The following is a 21,643-nucleotide window of genomic DNA, read 5'->3' as shown; positions in this document are numbered from 1 at the left end:
ATTGCAGCCTTAGCAGCAAACTACGCATGAAAACAGTCGGGAACGCTAAAACTGTTTTTTTTTTATCAGTGTATAAGTAAGCGTCCTTCCATTGAGAACGATATTTCCACCGAGAACAAATTTGCTGAATATAGGGGGAAGGTTACAGCTGCTACACTGCTTCCGGCTATTAACGTGCGTGGGGGAAGTACCACCGCTGCTAAAAACAATGGTTAATCAAGTTCCTGAAAGCAGTAAATATGGGCATTGTTTCGCACTGGTAAGTCATATGAGGGCAACGTTGTAAAGCATCTGGTCTAATTGCACGAAATTAAAGTTCCTAATGCAACTGGTCTTAAGAAACAACTTCGCTGGAAACATAGCTAAGGCTTTCCAAGGTAGCACAGGTCTACTGTCTTTTTCATAGTAAGGTACGATATATAGGATCGTCGACTCCTTGGCCAGATTGTAAATTATTGCACTGAAATGGGCTGGAGAAAAAACGTACCACGTAGACAGAAGCGCATCAAATAAATGATGTGTGATAGCCAGAAGTTTATTTTCGTTTCACATCACTTTATTTGCTAGTCTTATTTCTTTTGTCGCATATGTCCTGTTTAACAAAGAGCTAAAGCATATCTAGATGTGAGATCCGCTACCACAAAAAGGCAACTGCTCATGCGCAAGCACTCCTCCTTCGACAACTGCTACCTGTCCACCTCACTACGCCTACTGCGCATGCGTGATCTTTATACCACTTTATCGCCCCTTCGTTGTCCTTGCGCTGAGAAGCCGAAGGCCGAGAACCGCTCACAGCATTTCTCAAATTGATTGCACCTGCAAGCCGCCCTGCAATCAGTTGAATAATAACGCCGGCACGGACGAATTCCTAACACTGCATTTACCTGCCACGGAGCCAAGATGCCGGCTCTTGGTTGCTTCGGTTACTCCAGTCGAGGTGTTCCCTGCTGTCACAACTTACGGTGTCGTGAAATTGGGCTACAATTTCTGTCTGGGCATGAACTTTCTCAAGTCGAATGAAGCAATTTAGAAATGAGTGGGCCTGCTCTTACAAACAGTGGCCAGTACTAAATCGCTGCAGCGATCGAAAGACGTGTTTCGAGTACATTGATGTCTCAAGTTCATAGCGCGTAGCAACCAGCATGCGTGTTGGCTCGCACAATTACTCAGCGCTTTCCGCTGTCCGAGTGCGTGTGCAAAACTCCTCGTAACGACGGCTTCCGATCCATGCAGTAGCTAAATCACACGCTGCTTCTCAAAATAAGGGCAATTTTGACGCCGCTGTATTTTTTTAAATATTATTTAATGTGAGACACTAACCGGTACCAGTTACCGGTGCAGAACAAGGAATTTCAGTACGTCCAGCGATATTCCCTTTTCAATCACTGTTAGTTACTTCATGCCTACACCTTCCTGTGAACCTATTTCTTGTTTTCACAAATTATTGCGGTGTTTTACAACATCGCCGCCGGCGACATATGTGAGGACCTCGATTAGCGCGGCCGCACAGAAGCAGAGGTAAAACCAGGCAGATTTAGCGCAAGCGCAGTTGACAGGATGCCCTGGTATTGTAGCAGCTGCTGTAAGAAGAGGAGTCGCGCATGCGCATTTCACATTTCGCGGTGACGGATCGCGAATCATGGCAAGCCATAACCTTCAAGTGTTAATATATCCAATCTCTACGAAAAACTTCATTTTTGTATGTCGTTCTGAAGGTTGATATAGGAAAAAAGGCGCCCAGTGAATTACAAAATCATGAAGAGGAACAATTTGAAGCGTAAATTTGGTAAATAATGGCGTCTTTTCCACAGAGCTCCCAAAACAGCCATTCGCAGATAAAGTGCATGCGTTCTATATATTTTCTTCGAATTCCTTCTTCTCGCACATGGATCTCGCACTGCGTTTTACCTGTATAGAGCAAAGAAATAACGATTATCATTGAATTTGCTGCAAGTGACAACCGTAATCTTCAATCAACTTATGAACTTCAAGATCCCTGCCACACTTGGGGTCTCGTGTTCTGCCTGTATTATCAGCTGTAATTCAAATAAAGAGCTTATACCTGAAGATTTTTCAAGAGAATGGGCCCGTGAGCGCAGCGAACATAACATATTTTGCAAATTAGTTGTAAGGAGAGGCGTAAACTTTCTGTGGCAAGAACGTTCGTAGCAGAAGGCTTAATGAAGGCGTCCGGAAAATGTAATTTGTATTTGAACATTGGGGCAGTTGCTCATATGGAAAATTTGGAAATATAGAAAATTGACCTATTTTAAAACATTCGTCGTCCAATATCAACACTCAATTTAGACAATATCGAAACCCAACACTCTAGAAGCGCTATTACGTCGGACGGAAACGCCTAGTAACGAAATGCGGGACGAACTTTTCATGATAGCTTATCGCGACATAAACGGGAGCGGTACCTCGTGGCAGGTGCTTCTCTAGCCAAACGTGCCATATCTGTATCCGCCGCGACGTTCCATTGTGAACTTCGCCGCAAATTTTGTCATGGAGATATTTCACAACTGCTGTCGTTTGTTCCCAGCGATGTATGGCTCCTCCTCGTACGTTTGTCGGCAGATGGGTCGCGCAGTGTCATCGACGAAACTCCGGCAGTTCGCCAGTGGCGCAAAGCGTTCATGTACGCCCTGAAATCGAAAATCTAGGATGCCATTCTTGCAGCAGCAATAACAGCTGGTAATTTATTGAGTTTCATGAGAAACATATGGACTAGATAACCCCTTACTCAAAGTTACCTTTATTGTTTACACATCTGCCACGGCAAAAGTCGCTAACTGAGACGCGACAACGTGCTTCCAACGTGAATGCAATATCGTGTACGTATCTGCGAATACTTAGCGAAATTCGTAAGACTCAGTCACGGATGACTCATTAAAAACAGCAGGCTACCGAATGTGGTCTCAGTGTGGCCGAAAACAGAGGCTACAATGTTCTACATTACGGAAATATGGCGTCCGCAAGGTTCCTCCAAATCGCACCATCAATTAGGGTATGCAAGCCTACGCAGGCCCATCAGGAGAGATTCTTTTCCAGGACGTCTACAACCTGAATGCTCTCTCGTTTGAGGAATTGAGAGAGCAGACGGCAACTCGTCAGTGTTGCTTTTCAAAGCGTAGCATTCTCCGGAAAACGCCCTTTTCGATGTATCCGACGTTAAGCCATCCTTTGCGAGGCGTATAATGCCGCCACCCACGCTGTCAGTACCTCAGTTCTGGGCACGGCAGAATAAGTCTTCGATACCACTTCAACTTGCATCGTCACACAACAAGTGGTTGCAGAGCAAGCTTGCTGCTTTAAGGGTGAATGTCGGTATATTTAGGGGCCAGAGGTTCCGCGCAATTTAAGATATTAGCTGAGCTCAGGTCGGAGGTCTTTGACCCCTTCCCCCAATATCATGGCTCAATATGCTCACCACTGCGGCGTCCCAAGCGTGGAGCCCAACGCTGCTCTTGTCCCAATCCTAAAGCTCTGATGCTCCTCCCAGTCTAAGAGCAAACAATACAACGCAGCCTGGAGCCCTAATGTCTTGCGAGCCCAACGCTTTAGGGCCTCCAGAACTCTATATTGCATGAATTGAGCGTTGAGATTCGATAATGAATAACTGGGATTACGTACGATTTTGAAGATTCCTTAAAATATTGCGGCGCATTGAAGTCTTACTGCATCCCTATTTGTCATGTGAATACGTGCCCGTAAGGTCCTAATAAAATGGTCAAAATAGCAAACTTGTGTAAGTATTCTACCGAAATACATTATTCGCGACAAAGTATGTTCGCCTCGCCTAGGAATACATCCGCATGTTAAGTGTAATGGGCGCAGAAATTTTCGCGTTCATAGCCTAATTGAAATATATTCTTATGATTACTTAACGCTAGTTTTATCCCGGTGGAAAGGCGTCATACGAGGTTCCTACTTGGTTTCTTTGGTGTCCTCGGTGAGATTGACAAAGCACCTTGTTTTTTATTGGCGGAAATGAGGGGCATTATACGGGTAATGTGTAATAAATGTTAGAAGTGCCGGTGAGTTAATTGTCGTTTTTGCACTAACAACGTACCCAAGTGCTCCGGAGTTGGGTGTTACTATTACATGCAGCATAATCTATAGCGTTCTCTCGAGGCATACGTACAAGTGCCACGACAACCAAATTTCGCAAATATGAGAAAACGCCACGGCAAATATTGGTGCGAAGATGTATGTGTGGGTAAAATGCATGCAGGTAAAATAGAGCCTTTATGAAAATTTTTTATAAAGTGCTCAAGAGCCATTTATATGGCCATTTAGGCTATGTGTCCATTTTAGGTTGTTTCGCATTGTGCCGAGAGAACTCAATGCTACACCAAATTTATATTTGGTTTCAATGAGGGACATTGTATGTGGAGTTTGTAGCAATAGTTTCATTTTTCTGTTTTAATAAGACCTTCGCAAGCAATTACTTAACTCTAGTTTTTCTGTTTTCATGCGCCACACGAGGTTCGTCGTACGTTTCCCCCCAGTGTCCTTGGTAAAGTAAACATGGCAGCTTCTTTATGTTTGGGGAAAGTAAGCGCCAGGTTATGGGTGATGTGTAGAGAGAGAAAAAGAGAGCAGAAAGAAAAAATGCAAGACAGGGAGCTTAACCAAGACTGAGCCCGGTCGACTAGATTGCGCTGGGGGAAAATGCAAAAGGTGAGCAAAAGGTTAAGAGAAGAGAAACCCCGCTGTGCATATCAGCGACGTAGCAGCAGTTTTCTGCTCTGTATCACAGACGGTCCTCAGTGCGGATCATAGACGGTCACTTAATCATGTAGCTTTCAGAAATCGCAGCAACGCTTTTGGGGCTTTTTGTAGCTGCGATATGCGAGGCCATTGTCCCAACATCTTGCCCAAGCTGAAAGGTTTTCTTTCCAACTGATTTAGAACTTGGTAAAGTTGAAATTGATGGAGTTATTTTTTTACCTTTAAAATAAGTGCCCGATCGCTCCAGAGCATTATGAGTGTGTTTTACGAATGATGCCGAATTTAGGCCATTGCCCAAGGCAGAATTAGAAAAAAATTACGGAAAAGAAAACATAGTGGAGGCAAGAAGTATCTGGTTCTCGATCTAGTTTTCTCGAGCCTGGTTAAAGTTTCTACATATTGTTGCTAGAAAACCTAGGTGCTACGTTTCCTTTTAGTAGTGAACAAGGCATCTTTCGTGAACGGCGCGGACACCAGACGGTTGTCTACGGGCCCCAGAGGAGCTACACTGATGAAATACCTCAATACGAAGTGGTCCGCTCGAAATGCACAGATTGGGAAAATTCTACAGGAAGCCAGGCTGCTGCTTGCAAATCTACTGTCAACAAATTACAAGCTTTTCAGCTATTTTGCCTGTTAAAATTATTGCCTAATAATAACGCACCACACAAAAACAAAGTAGAGCCATGTTGATCACCGACAACGAACGCCAGCACACCTCGATCAACCCGGAAGCCGCTGAGCTCGCTTCAACATCTGTGGTTGTTTCGAACGTCATCCGCCTGCCAGAATTTTGGCAGCGGAACCCCTCGAACTGGGTCATCCAAACAAAGGCCCATTTTGAACTCTTGCGGATAGCGTCACAGACCCGCAAGTACTTCCTTGTGGTCGACGTGCTTCCAGCGGCCGTCATGGACGAGATTTCTGACCTTCTCCTTTCATTCATGCACACCCTCCCAGCGTCGCCTCATGATGCAAGCAAGGCCACCATACTGGATCAGGCAGCTACGCCTGAGTGCTCACGAAAACAACAGCTACTCTCATTCGAGCAGCTGATCAATCAACACCCAAACCAGTTACTGCGCTGAATGCTTAACCTTCTCGGCCCACGCGCTTCCACCATGGACAACGCCCTCGTACATGAACAATTTCTTCAGCGCTTGCCCGCGCAAGTCCAGACGTTGCTGGCCACTGCTTCAGCCCAAGATCTGTCAGAGCTCGTTGCATTGGCCGGCAAGGGGATTGAAATTTCCAATCAACTTCCGCTGGTTGCAGCTGTGATGCTGGCATCAGCGTCGCACACTGCGCGTTCTTCACTTCTAAACCCGCCAGAGACAGCGTCGACAACATTCGCCTTCGCTGAGCTGTGCGACAGACTGTATATATACGAGCTTCTGGTTGCGATCACTTGTAGGAGCGTTTCTGTTCGTTCCCGGTGTCATCGCCGATCTTCATTTCGTCAGCGCGGTCCGTCCAGCGAGTGTCAGTGCTACAGTACAGCAGACCAGTCAACCATCTGCTGGTATCACCGCCATTTTGGTGTGTAGATACTTCGCCGCATTCTTCTTTGCACTATGTTGGGAAACCATCCGGCTGACTGCTAACGGCGACGAGTGGTTACGGCCACAGCCCATGTCGCCTCTTCTACGTCATCGATAAGGCAACGCTTTTTGACCTACACGGGTGCACAGGTCACGATTCTATCTGCTACGCTCCCTTTTATACTTGCAAGCCGTGAATGGAACACGAATTCCGGTATTTCGACCACGCTCGCTCACACTTAACCTGGGCCTGCGAAGAGCTTTCCGATGGTTGTGCATGGTTGCCGACATCAGTTCTGCCATTATCAGCGCTCATTTCCTCACCGACCATGGCCTCATTGTAGACGTCAAACCACAACCTCTCCTGGACGCGACAACCTATCTCTCTGTGCAAAGCATTGCTGCGCTGAAAACCATAGATTTAGCGTTCTCTTGCGCTACGGTTTCCTGTGGACCCTTCCGTGTTTTGTTACGAGAATTTTCCGACCACACTACATCGTCCAACTGGAAAAAAACCTGTCTGCCACGACGTGCGACACCACATTATCACTACCGCGCCTTCTGCACTCTTCCAGTCACGTCGACTTGCTCCATACAAGCTCAAAGTTGCACGTGCCGAGTTCGAGAACAGGTTGGATCCAATTTGGCATTATTCAGCCGTCCACCAGTAACCGGGCAGCTACACTTCACGTGGTGCTTAAAAAATCGGGTGACTAGAGAGACGCAAGTCCACATACATCTTGGACGTTCATGGAAAATCTGACTCCATCGCACTTGACCGGCTGAAGCCAGTCACATCCCTTAATTCAGCCCCAGCCGTCTCCTTTCTGGTCGGTGCTCACGCTACATCACTCCGCTGAGTTTCGTGGACCTGCTGATATCGTTTCCAGATCATGCTGCTGTGTAGACGAGGAGCTATGTAGCGCTAGCGACATAAACATGATCGCCCTAAGAAAGAAGACGAGGCCAAGCTATGCTACGAGCAGCGCGGGAGCTTCGTTGGCTGGGAACGGAAAAAATAAAAATTCGGCGCCCTGCCACTCTGTGAAGAAGGATGACCAGCGAAGCTGTAAGTGTGGGCCCCTTACTGGCGAACTGAGCCTCCACCGCTGGTAGGTCCGACATTACACATTCTTCGGCTTCGGCCATCGTACAAGTAGTGCTTAACGTCTGCTTCAACTCCACCGCGGGTCGGCCCGGAATTGCACTATCTTCGGGACCTGTCCACGTATGGGGAGTGCTTAAGGCCTGTTTCACCTCCATCACGAGTCGGCCCTGCATTGCACAATCCTCGGGGTCGGCCAAGGTATGGGCAGTGCTTAACGCCTGCTTCACCTCTGCCGCGGATCGCCCTGGCATTGCACTACTTCGGTATCAGCCCACGTACGGGGATTGCTTAACACCTGCTTCACCTTCGCCAGGGGTCGGCCCGGCATTGCCGCTATCTTCGGGACCAGCCTACGTATAGAATAGTTGTAGAATAGATGGCCTATGTCCACGACGACTACATCCGCCAGAACCTAGCCATAAACTGCTTCGCTGCAAAATATCAATTGAGTTTGAGCTCCGGTGCTGGAATAACGTATCGTTTTCATTTTCTCATGTGCTCCACAAGCACAATGCCTCTGCACATCGACCCATGATGTCGTGCTGCCATGCCCGACTTCCATAGCATCTAACAGGGATCATGCCGAGTAAGCCGCGGTCATTTTGACGTCACCGCTTTCATCATGCCGGGCTTGGCACTGGACATGTTGGTCCAAGTAGCATAGCGCAATGAAGAAGAGTGCCCAGGCCTGCTGTTTAGGAGGCGTTCGCCGAGGCAGGCGGTTCGAGGAACGCCACCGATGCAAGTTGAGAGTGCTGTCGCTGATGCACAGGAAACGGCAAAGGAGATGATGTGGGTTTTACATCATGTCTTCTGTTTTGGCACGGGTGATTCAAATTGAGGAGCGGCACTGGGAATTTTGGTAGCAACAATGTTGTATATTGCCACGCGGAAAACGATGATAGACTTCTAGACAAATAAGCTGCATATCTAACTTAAATTAATACTGTTTTAGGAGTACTTTAATGCGATTAGCTGTAAAGTGATATAACGTCATATGGTATTGCAACCACAGACACCGCGTAATGTATAAGGCGTGTAATGCAGCCGGGCTCCTCTCTCGTGCTTTCCTCAGGACATGCCGGGACACCTAGCAGCGCCTCCACCTAATACGCGTGTGGCCTCGGAAGTGCGTGGCGTGCCGATGCCACCGAGCAATGGCAATGGCTGAATGGCTGCCAGTGCGCATTCCTTGCGCAACGCTAGTGTCGGGTTGTTGTGCTTGTGAATGAATACTGGAAGTGCAGGGCAAGAGGAAGACATCGACGCGCAGGACAAGTGCTAACTCGCAACCAAATTTTATTTTGATGAATACACCGATGTTAGGATGAATAGTTGGGCGTGTTGTTTTCGGAATACACCGAAGACCAGGATCGCGCAAGCGCTCTGTCCATCAAGCCAATCAATGCGTCATATCAAAGAACATGCCTGAGGAACCTTGCTTGCTGTGCTTGACGAATCCGTGAGATGAGGGTTCGGTTTCGGCCAGCGCCGGAGAATCTTCAAAGGTTTTGATGTAATGACGACTGCAAGATGACCACGGTATCAAGAGGACAAAATGACGACGAAACAATAGCGATCGATGGAGTGAAGACGCTGGTATGATAGCGCAAGCATGAAAACGAAGGAATGATCACGACGGAATGAAGACGACGCGTGGCGGCGCGCGGCGACGTATTACGTCACGTCAGCTATTACGTAGACCACCTGCCAGCCGGGTCGGCATCGGTTTGTACTATAGATAGCTCACACATGACGTAACGGGTGCTTATTGTCGCCGTGCTAATGCCCGATCATGGCAGCCACAATGACGTCACTGCAACGAATGACCAAGTGTAAATTATTTTAATTTGTAACGGCGACCATTTTTCAACGAATTATCTCCGTTATCAATTTGTCCCTCGGTGGAAGACACGCCTGTCTAGTTGCCAGGCTGCCGCTTTTCTTGCTTACGCAGCTTCTCGGCATGCTGGTAGCAGAAGGTTGCAGAACCGATTACGTCAATGGAAACCATCTATATCCAGTGCAGGTTTGCACTATGTCGGAGGCTAAAACATTGTGCAATACAGATGCTGAAGATACTGCCCATAAAGTAAGGGTAAGGATGAGATAAATATTCACTGTATATTGAATAATAATAGCCAAAGAAGACTGTTGATCATTTGGCTCGGCGAATAATGTCGCAAAAGTGTTGAAAGTCGGCAAGGACGCATCTTTGTCATGCACTCTTTGGATATTGTAGTCAGTAAAAGAGATACAGAAATCTCCGGAAACGTTTTTCCACAGTGAACGCGTCCGTCGAGTTATTGCTGTTTTGGCTCAACAGGAAGCCAGCGCTGGCCAAGAGGCGCTACGGCAATTTGACTGTCCTACAGCAATATACTGAGGCCATCCGCTGGAGACGCCAAGGAAATGATATACCGTAATCAAACGCACGCCCAGTCAACGTTTGATACCATCCAGTGCATCTGACCAAGTTTTCTCCGCATAGGTTGTCCTTTTGAGGAGTGCGTGCGCTCTGCAGGTTCTAGCACGCCGTTGCCCAGTAAGGTCAGCTGCTGCGAACATGTTCCTTAAGACTTGCATCAAATTTGCTAACGCGAAATGAGAGCATGTAATACTACCATAAACTGTTTCCAACGCTCGCTAGGCAGTGCGTAATAGCGCTGGTTTGGCGACGCGCAATTTCGAAATATTAGGTGCTGTTGCCCTTTTGTTGTCGCACCAGACTAGTTCTCGCATCAGCAACTTCATGAAAGTAGTTTCCGCGGCGATAACAACAGTTTCCTCGAAATAATTAAAGCGTACGGGCACCGGAAACACCATAGGCCATTGTGGAATCAAAGTGACGGCGCATGCGAGGGGCGCATGCGATAACACTGGCTCAATGAGTTGGACATAGTCTAGCCACGTCATTAACATCATGGCTAGTTACAACAGCGTACTGAAAACAAAGACGAAGTAAAACGCAAACACAACTGCGCTTGTGTTGTGTCGACGTCTTTTTTTTTTTATTGATATGATATAAGGATAATTGGCGCACAATTTAGGCGCCGGCTACTCCTTATCTCTTGAGTGGCTCCGTCATACATCATACAGGGTTCAATATTACATATCAAATACTCTTCTCACACAAGCACCAGTACTTATCACGCAACGTTTCCACAGGAATACTATCCCGTAAGGAACACATGGCGTATACAATATACAAAGTAAATGTCTCCACACTTATGTACATAAAAGTCTCAAAAGTACAAACGATACTGTCGCCTAATAACACATTGTCTAGTCAGCGGGTGGTACATACATCGTCTAAATGCATTATCACATACAGTCACAACAGAACAGTCAACAAAACATAATTCACAAACAGATGCATATATACAGTGACATTGAAATGAAGGGAACAATGAAAGCGCTAATAACGTCCAAGAATGCCGCTGTTTTCAAGAAAATTCCTTAGTGCTTTTAAAGCGCTCTTCTGCAGGGCCGTTGTTGGCCAAGGGCCCAAAAGTTTCTTTAAACTGAAAGGTCTGCGGCCTAATTTAATTAGCTCTGATTTAAGTCGGCATCTTGGTGTGCCATGATGTGGGTAATCTAGAAGGAGGTGATATATATCCTCGTCTACAAATCCACAATCACATTCGGGGGTTTCCGCTCGGTCAATTCTGTGTAAGAAATGCTTTGTGTAGGCAGTGCCTAGCCTTAATCGATGAATAAGGGTTTCCATAGTTCTATCTAATGACAATGAAAATTTGAATTCAATAAATGGATCAATATGGTATAAGTCCGAGCTCTTAGAATTCTGGTCAAACCAAGTGTTTCTAGACATTTTGAAAGACGTTGTCTTTATAATGCACCGTAATTCATTCGTTGATATTGGGAGCGGAACCGTATCATCTTTGAGGTGCGCTTGTCGTGCTGCTTCATTGGCTGCTGTGTTGCCAGGAATGTAGCAATGCCATAGTATCCACTGGAATGCTATTGTATGTTTCGCTTAGCTTGCCTTTGTGATGTTTTTAAGTGTTTCATACATTATACTGTCGCTGAATGTTTTCCCCTTTGTGCTGCAGAGTGATGTTAGAGCCGCCTGTGAATCGCTGAAAATTACCAATTTTTGCGCATCTCTTACTGACAATATAAATTTTATCGCACATAGGATTGCGAACAGTTCAGCCGTTGTGGACGAAATCGCACGAGATAACTTAAATGAATCTTGTTTGTTGAGGTGCGGTATAATGAATGATGAAGTTGAAGAGGTTGCTGTACTGGAGCCGTCTGTATAGACGTGTGTGTATCTTGAATACCGCATATATATCTGGTAAAGTGCTAGTTGTTGAGCAGCTTGAATGAACATGTCTCTTTTTCTGAATATCCCATCTACTGACAATTCGATTTTTGGAAATGTAAGCAGCCATGGAGGATATTCGATGTCATAGTTCCAAAATTCATTTCTTGGCAATATGTGAAGATTTTCTTGAATTTCTATATGAACATAACTTCCCTCTCGTTTCATTATGTCTAGAGCCAATGGGTTGTTCTTATGCTGTGTTTGAAGACGGAAATAATGCCGGCATGTTTCTGTAGTTCGCATAACTGGAAATGGTGATTGGCGAGCCTCAGCAATTACAAGAGAACTAGAACTCGCTCGTGGAACTTCTAGACATAGGCGTAGTCCTCTATCTAAAAGTCTTTGAAGCCGCTCTTCTGACGTGTGGGAAAGTCCGTGTAAGATGGGCGCGGAATACGCAATTTTTTGTCGTATTAATGCATTGTAGACAGTCAGCATGGACGATACTGATCCGCCCCATGATGTGCCTGCAAGTCTGCGAAGTACAGTAACTATGGCATTGACCTCGCTTTCGAGTTTTTTTATGTGGAACGCCCAGGATAGCTGCCTATCAAGTATTATGCCAAGAAATCGATGCTGTGTGACAATCATTAGAGGGTGTCCTTCCAGATTAAGAGTGAAATTTTTTAACTGCCTCCGGGTGAAGGGCAATACAGCTGTCTTGGCGTGTGATAGTACCATTCCTCTCTCTCTCTCTCTCTCTCTCTCTCTCAAAAATTGGTTGATGATATTTATGCCGTCTTGCAATGTCATCTGAAGTAGTTGAGCATTAGACCCAGATGTCCAAATACACACATCATCTGCATACAGTGAAAACTTTAACTGTGATGGCAGCCTTCTTGTTAAATCAGCCATGATGCAGTTAAAGATGAAGGGGCTGAGTACGCTTCCCTGTGGCACTCCCTGTTTGACAACATGTTCAGCACTCTTTCCTTCACTCGTCTGAACAAATATTTTGCGACCTGATAGAAATTCAGAAATCCATTGCAAGGACCTGCCAGACAGACCGAGTTCCAACATGCTTAGCAGAATATGAACGTGACTAACAGTGTCAAATGCCCTCTTGATGTCTAGGAATACTGCTATAGTCATGTTTCCACGTGCACGCTCGTGCTCCACACAGGTCACTATATCTAATATTGCATCCATTGTGCATATGTGTTTTCTAAAACCTAAGTGGTTGGACAACACATTCGTTTCATTACACCACCATTGAAGTCGCGCGTCAATCATTTTCGCCATTACTTTGCATAAACAAATTGTCAAACTAACTGGGCGGGAGGATTCAAGGCACAAGGGCGTCTTACCAGGTTTTAAAATTGGTATGATTCGAGCGACATTCCAAGAGTCAGGTACAGTTTCCTCTATCCACAAGTTATTATAGATGTCTAAGAGAGCATTTGTACCTGTCGGTCCGAGGTTTCTTAGCCTATTGTACGTGATGCCGTCCGGCCCAGCAGCGGACTTTTGGCGACAAGATGCAGTTGCACATTGCAGCTCGCTTAATGTGAAAGTATGATCTAATTGAGGATGTTGGGCCCAGTAGCAAGCAGTAATTTTTCGCTTAGCCAACACTACTGAAATATCCAATTCTGCACATTGCGATGAAAAAGCAGGTCTGGAAATAAGCTCACAAAATTCATCTGCAACTATTATTTCACGCGGGTCCCGAGCTACAGCGAGAGCACGAAATGGGAAGCTCTGTGTTACAGGTTCGCTTAATGAACGAATTACTAGAAAAATTCGTGGGACAGACGTGTGAGGAGACAGCGTGCCGCAGAACTCGCGCCAGCGCCGTTTGCCTAAATTTTCCATTCGTCTGCGCATTACATTGTCTATTTTCTGAGCGTTTCTGCATGCTTCAAAACTTCCGCTCCGTCGGTAAGCTCTTTCGGATCGGCGTCGGATGGCTCTTAGGTTTTCATACTCTCCGTCAACTGCAGCATAATATTTTGGAATTAGGACCTTCATTGTGCATATGTTCATATTATCCTGCAAAAATTCTGTAAAGATTTCCACTGTTGCATGTTGAATAATTTGATCCGTTAGGCGGTACCGAAACGCTTGCCAGTTGGTTATTCTGCTGTAACGCCTGATCTCATAGTGCATGCTAGGGTGATTGACAAGGATGGGAAAATGATCACTTCCACGCGTTTCCATATCTGTTGTCCATCCCACACCATTCACTAGATCATGTGAACACAGGGTAACATCTATGCAGCTTGAGTAATTATATCCACGAAGGAATGTTGGCGACCCATCGTTTAAAACAGTCAAGTTGCATTTATCTATGGCGCACTCAATAACGTTACCCCGTGCATCACAATGATCACTATCCCAGATGGTGTTGTGTGTATTGAAGTCGCCACATATAAATACATTAGAATGAGCTATTTTGAAGATATCCACTAGCGCTTCTACTGAAATTCGGTTTGAATGTTGTAGATATAGATTAATCACTGTTATACAGAGCTTGCCAAAGGATACTTTACATGCGATGAATTCCGGGAAGTCTGAATCACTGGACTATATTTGATAAGATGGTAGGTCCTTTCTGACACCCAGGAGCACTCTGCTAACAGCACCTTGACGAGGAGTCTTGTAGATCACATAATTCGAGAGGTGAAAGCCGTCATTGATTCCCGCCTCTTGAATGCAAAGTATTGGGAAGTTGTATTGCACAAGCAGTTTACGAAAGTCAGCACAGTTCCTTCGATGGCTGTTGGCATTCCACTGAGATATGGATACATTTTTGTAGCGGTTATTCATGTACTGCCTGCCGTAGTTTCGGCCCGGATTGTTGACACAATAGTGCTTCTAGAGGCAACAAGGCTTTCACTTCTGGCAGGTTGTTTGCTTCCGGCAGAGCAGATAGGATTGCCTTGAGAGCTGCGAAAAGCATTGGCAAAATCAGTTGTGTCACCGATGCTGTGGTATGTTCGCTATTGGCTGGTGTTACTTCTGGAGTAGATGCGTAAGGTCGCTGAGAGAAATGTGTGCGAATACTGGAGCTTTCTTCTGTATTACTTTCTGCCTGTTGTCGACTGGGTTTCCGTAGAACTAATGCATAAGACTGGACGCTTGACTGTGATCCTCTTGATTGGTCTCTTGATTGCATTGTTGGTTGTTTTATAGAGAAGGGATAGCTTGTTGGTGCTCTTGGCTGTGGTGGTTCCGGTGCTCGCTGAGGTGGGTGATCTGGCACTGGATGAACAATCTCAAGGTTTGGTGCGGGTTCATTGCATCGCGGCTGTCTTCCATGGATTAGTTCATGTCGACGCATTTGTGCCGCTGCCTTTTTCTGAGGGCAGCCTGAGAAGGAGGCTACATGATTCCCCGCACAGTTTGCACACTTAGGTTGAAGAAGTGACTAGCACTCCTTGTGGTCATGATCTTCTGAGCAGATTTTGCATCGACGTGTGCTGCGGCATGTTCTCGCCATGTGCCCAAATCTCTGGCAATTATAGCAGCGACGTGCTGGTGCTAGGTATTCCTCGACAGAGTGACTGGTGAAACCCAAGTAAACTCTTTCTGGAATAGGGCGATCGTCTCTGAAAGTCAGAATTACCGTGTGAAGTGGATGTGACTTTACTGCTCCATCTTCTTGGAGGGAATACCTTATCTCTCTGCGTGCCGATGCAACTCTTGCGTCTTTCAAGAAGTCTAGGAGTTGTTCATCTGTATACTGCAGAGGCACATGTTTTACTTTTACAACGTTTCGCGTGTATGACTCTGGGATGAAGGGCCTGACATCTAGGCCGCCTACACATGTGAGCACCAAAAGGCGTTTCGCCGATGCTAAGGAAGCAACGCTGACACTGAAACTTCCGTCTCTGGTCGTCCTGAAAGACTGTACTTTTTCTTTGGCAGCGGAAACTATTTCGGCAGACACTCGGTTTGGGTTTACTTGCCAAAAAGTAGTACCTTCACTTGTTGGGCGAAAGACAACCGGAATGCCTTCGGCTCGCTTTTTCTTATACGTGACCAAAGTAAATGGTGCATCTTCACCCATCTCTTCTTCATCACTTAGCTCATAATTTGATGTTGTATCATCGTACTTGCTGTCTTCTAGGCGAGGTTTCTTGCTTTCGGCTTCACCGTCAGCCATTATTCTTGAATTCTCTGAAGTTGATTCCGAGTTATGGAGAAAGCAAACGTACCGGCTCTATGAAGCTTTGTGACGCTTGCAAGGCCCCAGGCTTTTCATTACGGCCCGTAGCATCATTCATATGGCTTGTAACGTTTGGACGAGCAAAGGCCTCGTGACGATGTTCTCGGCCTCCGACCACCGTAGCGGCAGGGTAATAGCCAGGTCCTCAAAAAAGAAATGGCGTGCCTGTAAGGCGCCTGGCTCGTTGAATCTTCACCCGACGGCTTGTTAATCAATCGTCGTCAATGGTAACCGTAAATGTCCAAAAAAAAAAAAACAGAAAACTCAGAGCACCACATAAAAACAGCGACCGAACAGATGCACTTCTTCTTCTTTCCTCCTTTCTCTTCTCTTTCAGTGAGCCGTTGCTTACTTCCCATGAATCAGTACCGACTCGCCAAATTTTCTGTCCTTTCATTAACTTCGGTGACAGGCTAGGTGTACACCGTTATTGGTGTCAGTTGAGTGTTGACCTAATCACTAAATCGAAGCTCTTCAAATAAAGAGTTCGATCATGCTGCTGATGTTTTTGATATGAACTTTTTGATGTGCACCGTTACAGCAGTAGACATATGTGCATCGTTAAGCTTTCTAAATACGAATTTCCAAAGATTTTTGCTCCATAACTGACGATAATATACCGGAATTTCGTTGAATTTTAGTATGCTTCATTTTGCTTCCCACTTACCAAGCCAGTGATATAACATGATCCCACACTGTCCAGGATAGCTGTATCGCCATAGTTTCTTTGTGACATTACCGATCACTGAAAAATATAGAAGCGAAACAACATAAGCCCAAAAGCAAGAAGGGTGGGCAGTGCATATGGTAGGCGGATTACTATGCGGCGTATGCTACAGCAGTGGCTGTTGTAGGATCACTACCCAGGCCATTTCAATGTTCCACGCAGAATTGGCAAAGGATTTTGCCAGTTTAAAAAGAAACTAAGAAAAATGCATAGTGCTCCCAGTGAATCAGATCTTAGGTACGAGAGAGCAACAGTCAAAGGCTTTCTATCTCAGCCACTACCTCCCCGCTACCAAAGCGAAAAATATTGCACCTGAAGAGAGTGGCCGGGCTCCTCGCAATGTTTTGCGGACGCAACGCTTTCCAGCTTACCTATTCCGGCACCGAGATGAAAGAACTTAAAGTTATCAATAAAATTTCAAAAGTAAGACAGTAGACACAAAGACCAAATAGGTTGTTTCTTCTCTTGACCACCGAGTAACGCAACCTCCAAGGCACAAAACCACCGCCTCATTATCATTATCATCATGACGTTTTCTTCTTCTTTACGGCAAGAAACTGCTTCACGCACATCTGCGAATATTTGCTCCAAGTCTTAGAGAATGAAACTTGACGAAACTGGGCGCGGCTTAGTGCGCCTAATATGTGCGCCGTAACGTCCCGCACAGGCGCTTACATTTAACGTACGTCAGATAACAAACGTATTCTAAAACTGTGTAATGATTTTTCAAACCGATGCGAAATGAAACCCAGCAAACGAGCCTGTGTATATTATTACATCAGCTGTAATCTCAGCGCTTCACAATTTGTGCGAAATTGAATTGTGTTATTTCTTTTCATCCAAGTCTTGAATGTTTGTATTCAAGCTGCTTTTACTCAAGGTATCTGGTAATCTAGACGAAGAGAAAGCATGCTCTGATATCATAGGATATACTCAGATTCCCAATCCTAGAAAAACTTTCGCAATAAAGATTAAAAAAGATGCATATCCAACGCACATGTCGGAATCTATGTAAAACGAAGCTTAAGTACAGCGTGTGGCAAGCGAAGCGCAAGTACCACGGACAGATGGAGAGCACAGCACATGCGCTAATTTCAACAATTTAATTCTTTGAAACAGTTGGGTGTATATACATACACGTGACTCAAGTGGTTCCGAGGCATGCGCGGATTAATGAACATTTTGAAAAGATAACTCTCTTTGAAATGCTCCCGTTTCGATCCAATTTTTTGCGGCAACGTACATGCTGCGCGGCGATTTCTTTTTGGAATTTAAAGAAAGCCCACGAAATATGAAATAAAACCACGTGAATGCGCTCATGCGCTATCGTATTGCAGCGCTCTCAACCGCGCTTCGTGCAAAAGAACCGTGGCATCCGTTTCACATTGCGGCAGCAACATTGGCGGTAGAACACGGAATGGTAGCGCCGTCGTCCCTGGTAAGCGATAGGATCGGCGCACGGTTTAGAGCGCAGCAATACGAAAGCGCACGAGCGTAATCAGGTTGTTTTATTTCATATCTCGCGGGCTTTTTTTAAACGCCTCAAAAAATTGTAGCGCGGCATGTACTTTGCGACAAAAAATATGATCGGTCGTTTCTGAACACCCCCTCTACAAGGCAACGAAACACACTTGGCCCTAAAGTGAATACCAAAAGTGTTGCCTAGTTCATCTTAGTTAATGAACCACTTAAAGGGAATATAAAACATTCTTCTAAGGAGCACGACATGACGGAAAACCAAATGCCGTTGATTTCATTCATCTGCAGCTAACCAATTATTTAAAATCCAAGGTGTAATTTGCTTGAAACACCCTGTATACACAGAGAAGTGACACATACGTGGCTTAGAAGACTTTCGCGGACTAATGAGCATTTAATAAAGATAACTAATTTTCTGGCAGAGATATGGAAGGGGTCCTTAAACGCTGAAAATCGATATTATCAACTTTTGCAGATTCAACAATCAGTCTAGTTAGAACATCATTATTTCTTATCAGACCACAGCGCAACACTGAAAAGGCAGACGACACCCACACGTGCTGCAGTGCAGTGCTAGACAAACCATCTGTGTTTTCAAACTCTTACCTTTACGTTTACTAAGGGCAAAGGACCTGTTTCTTTTCAATTATGCAAGCTTCGTATAAATATTTTTTCACGTGGAGCGTATTGGCTGAGGAATAGAAGTCACTGAAGAGCGTGCATACTGACAAGAACCGGTAATACACAAGTGATGAACCTAAACTGAGGTAGTACTTGACGGCACGGTACACCAGAACTTTCGCGCAAGCATGGAGCATCTTTCGTAAATAAAATTTTGCAACATTGTGTTTGAACTCACCAGGCCAATCTGTTACATTCATGTAGGGACCTGGGTCTTCGGTTCCATTTCCGAGTTTTGCATGAAGATCGTGGCTCCTCTTTCTACAGATGGAATGGTAGGGTTAAGAGAAAAAGTAGATTTTTCGTATTCATAAAGCTAAAATATTATGCACAGCATGCGGAATGGGGCAGTGCAATGGCAAGTGTAGATGACTGCACCAAGCCTACTAAAAACGCCGTCATAGCCATGCACCATGATATTTAAAGAAGGGAGGTGTTCTGTTTACCTAATGTTATAAGTGTTCGGGGTGCTGCATTTACTTGTTTCCAAGAATACCGTGACCTGCTGCACATAGTTTATTTATTTTATCACGTGTTTCTTTAGCTGTTACTAACATAATCTCACTGAACGGGCTGATGCAGCGCAATGCGTCCACCTGACGCCCTCCTGCACATTTACTCATATTCACCCACGTACTTTTCCTTGTGGTCTAACATGTCAAACCTGCATTCATTTTTGGCAACGATAAAAACACAACACGTCTTGCTGTTCTGCGTGCACTTTAAGTCAATGAAATCACGTTTGCTTCGTGTTTCCGCTCACATACCTTACTATGGATAAGGTTGACAAAGCAGAGCTTTGCTCTCTACAGAGGACAATGAATGACATAGAAACAAACAAACAACAGTATAGAAGACCTGGAGAAATATTTGGGAAATTCTGATTAAGAAATCCTAAAATGATATGCATATGTTGGAGCGTTTCCAGCCCTCATTGTACAAATTGCACCGTAAAATTGCGCATTTAGATGCTATTTTCAATCTTTTAATGTAGCTAGTTGACGCACATTATCCAGAAAACTTCTCGCCAGGTTGCAGAGAAACTCTAACAGCTTAAATGGTATGTTGCATTGCCAGCTATATATACTGTTAAGGCGCAACCAAGAGCGGCGCCAATCAGAAGTCGATTTAACGTGTGTAGGTTTTAGCACGCAATTATTGGCCATCCCCCAGTGTGGGTATGAGCCATATGATGCCATCATCATCATCATCACCATCATCATCATCATCACCAGGTCGAATTGGTCTCGACAGCCGTCTTGTTTATGCATTGTTGTCTCTCTTGCAAATATTTTAGATACATAGTTATTCGTGAGAGGTGAGGGGTACCCACAAGAAACAACAACCTGGCTCCACAGTGTTCGCCACATCGGAAGGAAGGAAGGAAGGAAAAAGTGGAGAAGGAAGGCAGGGAGGTTAACCAGTTTTGCCTAATCGGACTTTACAACAAGACTGGCTAAGCAGGGCCCGACAGGGTGCGGCCAACATCAACGCCTACAACCTCGACAATTCTATTGACTCAGCCGCGGGATCCAGGTACGTTCTGCGGCACCGACCACCTCGACATGGAAGACTGGATCCCCACGTATGAGCGTGTAGGTGCCCATAATAAATGGCATCCGGCGATTATATTGGTTAACTTGGTGTTCTATCCACAAGGCACGGCGAAGGTGTGGTATGAAAACCACGAGGAAGAGCTTCACGACTGGTACACGTCCAAACAGAAGCTGAGTGACTTGTTCGGCCGTCCCGCGGGGCGGAAGAGCACTGCTAAGTACTAGCGACCCGTGCCTAGACGTCCACAGAGTCATACGTTTCTTACACACAGAACGCGCTGGCTCTATGCCATAAAGCCGACAGCCATACGGCGGAGTCAGAGAAGGTTGCGCATTTACTGAAGAGGATCGCTGACGATGCTTTCAACCTGCTCATCTGCAAAAATTGTGAAACAGTATGGGACACCAGAAAACAGTGTTAATGTTTTGAGCAGGCGAAGAGCCGCCACATTGCAACGCCGTTCGCACGTCGGCCGAACAGAGCCGCGTCATCTACTTATGACGACAGGCTAGAAGTGCAGCGACCATCATCATAAGATGACCTGAGGCCAATAGGGCGGCGAGAACTTGAAGTCATTTCTCCTTCAGCCTTTTTTTCTCTCCCCAATGTCAGTCGAACAGCTTGTCTACAGCATCATTTGTGCAGGCAATTGTCCGCGAAGAAATAGATAATCTTGGAGCTCATTCTGTATGTGCCGTTTCCGCTTCACAGCTGTCCATGCTCCAGGTTCATCGATTGGTCCACCATATCCTGCACGCTATCGAAACCTAGCCGAGTGGCAAACCTCTGATGATCGGCCAATCTTTTTTGCCTGGCGCCGTATCGGCCACGTAGCTCGCTATTGTAACAACCGTGCTGTCTCCTCCCCTTTGCGACCGCCATTCGCCAGTTGTTTCTCCCCGAACAGAGCGAGCATCGTTATCAGCCTCCACTGGCACTGCAAAAGCCAAAGAATGACGCTCCTGCTCCTTAGAACAGTCCCTCGTCGTCATTCCGACGTCACCAGTGCCATTCGCCACCAGCTCGTCGACCATTGTCCCTATCCCCGCAGGCTCGTAGCCCATCGTCCCTGATGGAGCCCCGACGCCTGTCTCCGGAAAACTAAGCTATGCAGCTCCCAGAGGTGACGCTGCATTGAAGACTTGACCAGAAACCCTCTGGTCACTTTGCCAACCCAACAGAACTTGGACGTTTTAGTCGATGGCGTCAGTGTCCCAGCACTCACTGACACAGGCGTGCACGTATCCATGATGAGCGCGCAATTGGGCCGACACCTGAACACAGTTTTCAC

General features: G+C 45.8%; 1 long non-coding RNA gene across 1 annotated transcript; it reads right to left on the bottom strand.

The window, feature by feature from the left end:
* Positions 1 to 549: 549 nt before the first annotated feature.
* Positions 550 to 19,055, bottom strand: LOC140218771 (uncharacterized). The gene is made up of 3 exons (XR_011894955.1): positions 18,974 to 19,055; positions 16,576 to 16,653; positions 550 to 1,908 (listed from the first exon to the last, which is right to left on the bottom strand). It is a non-coding gene; the product is annotated as an uncharacterized lncRNA (long non-coding RNA).
* Between the last annotated feature and the right edge of the window lie 2,588 nt (positions 19,056 to 21,643).

This window comes from Dermacentor andersoni, chromosome 6 (genome assembly GCF_023375885.2).
Source record: "Dermacentor andersoni chromosome 6, qqDerAnde1_hic_scaffold, whole genome shotgun sequence".
Classification (NCBI taxonomy): Eukaryota; Metazoa; Arthropoda; class Arachnida; order Ixodida; family Ixodidae; genus Dermacentor; species Dermacentor andersoni.
This window is presented reverse-complemented; position numbering and strand designations above follow the sequence as displayed.